This window comes from Poecilia formosa, unplaced genomic scaffold, assembly GCF_000485575.1.
Source record: "Poecilia formosa unplaced genomic scaffold, Poecilia_formosa-5.1.2 Scaffold34, whole genome shotgun sequence".
Lineage (NCBI taxonomy): Eukaryota > Metazoa > Chordata > Actinopteri > Cyprinodontiformes > Poeciliidae > Poecilia > Poecilia formosa.
Genome location: NW_006799973.1, coordinates 731,486 through 736,017, shown reverse-complemented (window position 1 = coordinate 736,017; position 4,532 = coordinate 731,486). Strand labels below are relative to the sequence as shown.

The window sequence follows — 4,532 nt, the reverse complement described above, 5'->3', positions numbered from 1 at the left end:
AAAAGAAACATTATTATGCAGCTAAAAACTGAAATGCTTCTCCTGTTAATCCAAGCCAGAGCAAAGATCTGAATCCAGGCACAGGAAGAGGGCTGTGTGCAGGAGAAACTTGTGCAAGATGGAAAATTACTTTTACAAATAAAAATGTGAAATAGTGCTAAATCAAGATTAGTCCAACTGGTAAATCCAAACAGCCTGGGAGCTGCAATAAAATTTAAAAGGGTTTTCTGCAAAGTAATCATTTAAGGTTGCGCAAATTTAGGCAGCGACATCATTTTAGAAACTTAGTTATTTTATCTCTTAATGATTTCTGTTTACTTGTTGGCTTTTTGATCAAAGTGGGAAAATGTTCTGTAGTGACTTATCTTGGTTTCATATTTTTACTTCACAACATCCACGTACTTCAGCAGTGTTGTGTAGATTTTTTTAGATCCACTGCATTCGAGTCCTGCGGCTTCAATGACCCTGGCAGAACTGCAAATGTTGTCTTATTTCATGCAGCTAAAAACACAAGACACTCACAGACCAAGTGGGAAAAACAACAGAAGAGCTGGAGGAGGCTGTGAGTCCCATTTTATGACTGGTGCTGCGTCTCTCATCCCTCCTATAAAGTGGGATTACACTGTTTGGAGGGAAGTGCACAGAGGATGTGGGAGAAACTGTTGGCTTATGTGGGTGTCCCAGTGAGGCAGAGGAGGTCACGGTTGGCTGATTAGGTTGTTGAGGTAGAGGGAGCAGGATCTCTCCTGACAGACAACCAGTCACTTGCCACATTCCAGATTTGGTTCTGGGTTTTGAGATTAGCTCAAGCATGGAAATCTCTCCTCGAAAGCGCTCTGGAGGACTTAAAAAGACAAAAAGGAGGACCAACTGTGCAATGGACAGAGCTGTGCCAAATGTTTTTTTTTCCCAAAAAAAAAAAACATACTTGGCAATTAACAATCCATGGCAATACTCTCAAATGACTTCTGCAGCATGCAACATTTTGTACTTCAAAGTACATCAGCTTTAATTTGTTGGTTTTCTCTTTAAGAAAGAGATTTTTAAGAATTAGGATTGTAAAAAAAAAAACTGAATCTGATGGTATTAAATTAAAACATGCAGCAGACCAAGCATCAGAGCACCAAGCATCTGTGCTCAGTGATCCAATGGTTTCATGATCACCTGGTGACATCATAATTACCTACCATAGCTATCATCTGTATAGTTATGTTAACTAATCTGATGTCTTCTTATAACCTGAGCCTGTTGGAGCATGTAGATATTAAATTGAGGGAGTTCCAGGACTGGACCTTGAGGTTCCCCACATGTTATTTTTTCCCTCTCCATCCTATCACTGCTGATTAAACTAAAACACTATAAAAATTTGGATGGTATAATGTTCTCTTTTCTTGCAATGAAATACATTTCAACAAACATTATATATCCAGCCCTAACAATTAAGTGAATTAAAATTTACCTCAACAAAATCTACCTACTGTCAAATTTTTATCCAGCAATAAATTTATATATTTGTATTTAACCAGGAGAGTCTCACACAGAAAGGTGCAGCAATAGAAATGTCATTTGCTAATATTAACTAGGAAACAGACACAGTTGCGTTTTATATTTCTATACAAAAGATTGATGTGAAAAGCGTCGGAGCAACACACACCCATTGCGGTGAGTCAAATTGGGTAATGACATGGACAACAAACAACAAATGAGGGAATTATGCAGCTGCTTTGCCTTTGAAAGGCTCTGCTTCTGTTTGGAAGGAAAAAAGAAACATGATTTTTTTTACACATCGGCATGAACTCAAAGTGTCCCATTAACTGTTGTTCGCATATTTACAGAAGTTTGTAGAAAAGCTTAATAACCTGATCACATGCTGCACATTGTTCTGCACCAGCTTTGGTGGAATTTAACATTTACACAAAAAAAATGTCATGGAGACTAAATTATTGTAATTTCCTGTCCAGAGTAATATTCGTTGGCTGAAAGGTTATTTCCCTCCATTCTGGCTCTGCAGTGCAAAATCAGGCCTTGCTTTTACTTAACTTTTTGAAGAGAGCCAAACATCACAGGTGCATTTCTTTCAAAGACCAATTCATACAACTGGGTCATTGTAATGTTTATTTACGTATAACTCAATTTACCCAGGAAATAAGGAAGGAAATTCGTGACAAGGTAAGATTCAGATTCAGAAAGAGAAACCAAAAGAGAAACCCGAAGCACCAAATGTGTTTCGGGTTGAGGAAAGTCAGTCTGTTGCAACAGAACCAGATATAGAGTTAGTGGAAAAGTGAAATAAGTGAAATAAGTGTATTGTCTATACAAGATACACAGTACAGGAACATTTAAACATAAAATTTGATTTCATGGGGAAAAAAAATACAATGAGGGTATTTTTTTTTCTTCATAAAAAAATTGATTATACACAAATCTTGAAAGGAAATTTAGATTAAAGTCAGAAAGACATTTGAATGTGTTGATATTTCCTCCTGATGCCATGCAAGGGCTGCCCTGGCAACTGCGCGTGTTGTTGGGAAGTAGTCCAGCACATTACCACGGCCATGCAAAAGTACAAGATGAAATTTTCACACATTTAGATGAAGCCAAGTTGTTGTTTTTTCCCAGTTCTGCTGCTCTCAAAGACTTCTACTGACCCATAGTTAATGTGAGAACGTGCCTGTAATCTTAACCAAATCTTTGCAAGAAAAGTAATGGGCATATTTTACAAAATGCGAAGTCTATTTGTATCATCGTCTGTGACTGACAGCGTACAGCGATACTCTCCTCACATCTAAATTTAACAGCATTCTGACGCTCAGTAGTGTGAAATCTGAATTAATTCCCTCTTACATAAAATAAAGATGCAAAACGCCCGGCTGATTGCTGGAACAACTCGAGTACATGGTGTTTTTATGTAAAGCACAGCGCTTCATATGCTTTAAGGTCATTCGCATCTGCAAGTGTCCACCGCCAATACAGAGCATATGGAATAAGGATGCAGGGGGGCGTCTAATCCCACAGTGTTCGACCTTGAGGAATGGGAGCTCTTACATCCTCATTAACATGGATGAAGCGTGGCTACGAGGTGAACACACCTACCAGCTCGGCTGCTGATCCCCAGCGAGCCGACAAGAGGAGACAACGCATCCACATGAACATGCGGCTGCACTGGGAGCGCAGCAGTCAGACATGCGCAAACCTCCAGCATCTATTTTCATTATTACAATCCCATCAGCTAGAGGCAAGGTTGGTTTGTGTTTTTTGCTGCAGCTCGCAGAGGCTGAGTGTGAGAGGTGGGCTGTCAATGACACTCGGCCTCAAACAAGACTCGTTGCTAAAGCGTACAGGAAAGCCCCAGCGGGGAGCGGGAGCGCAGAGCGGCGGCGTCTAGTTCGCATCGAGCTCAGCTGTGTCCTCTGCAGGTAAAAAAAAAAAAAAAAAAAAAAGAGAAAACAAACTGATAGATATCCTCCCGCTCAAATGCACCAGATGGCCTGTGGCGAGGGTTTTCTTTTATATGATTGTGCTGTAATCTTCCTTCAACGAGACAAAACGATACAATAAGATGAATCTACGCGTCGTGTGCAAGAACCTAAATCATTTTGTTGAAGCACTGACATTTTCTACTAACTTTTGTGGAAAGAAGTTCAGCAGTAGCATTCAGGTTAATTTTAAGAGAGAAATGTGAACCTACTAAAAACTTTGACAGGGTCCCTTTATAAATGAATCACTGCAGCTCTGTGGCATGGAGGAAACCTGTCCGTGGCTTTGCTAAGCAGGTCTACATTGACTTATGGAGATTAGGTTATGTCAATCTAGAACAATAGCACCATAAGTCAGGGTTTCCTCCAGTGTCTTATAAGCCTGGCGGGCCACCAGGCTTTACTTGTGCCCCCACCAGGTTAAGCATTACTTATTTATTTAAGGTTTTTTTTTTAATGTTTGCATTTTTTAAAGACTTTATAGTTGTTCAGGTGTTAATCTTCTAATCTTTCAATAACACATGATTATCAAATGATATTTTAAAATTTCCTGTCAATTTTAAACATTTTTTTAACTGAAAAACAAGGTGGCTGCTGGGTGAATGACTTCGGCTTAGCAGTTTTTCTGGGGGAAACCTTGTTAAGTATCTGTACTTTCGACAGTGTTGGCACACACTGGTATGAAAGTTAAATCAACAAATTTCCACTAGCCACGTCTTTCCTTTCTTTAAAGCAGCAGTATGTCAGTTTTATCTAAAACATAAATATGTGTTTTTATGTATTTGTTGAAACTCACTATGCCGTGGCAGGTATGAGATGAATAATCTGGAAATAATTGTGCTCCTCTGCCTTCTCCAATTGAACCTGCTGTCATCTACAGAAATACGTCAAAAACAACCAATCAGAGTCAGGAGGAGGGTCTTAGCGCTGTCAATCACACTTTTGTATGCACCGCTCACAACCTCGCCCTTTATCTCTGTGTGGAAGTTCCTCCACCTTTTCCTCAGTGTTAGTATTTATTTAAATGTTTTTGTATAATATATTTAGATTTTCACT

General features: G+C 39.3%; 1 long non-coding RNA gene across 1 annotated transcript in view; it reads left to right on the top strand.

Annotated features, from left to right (window-relative positions):
- The first annotated feature begins 2,956 nt into the window (after positions 1–2,956).
- LOC103136670 (uncharacterized) overlaps positions 2,957–4,532 on the top strand; it is a 2,917-nt gene continuing 1,341 nt past the window's right edge. The window contains exon 1 of the long non-coding RNA XR_476054.2: positions 2,957–3,416. This is a non-coding gene — a long non-coding RNA (uncharacterized LOC103136670). The remainder of the gene's footprint in view (positions 3,417–4,532) is intronic.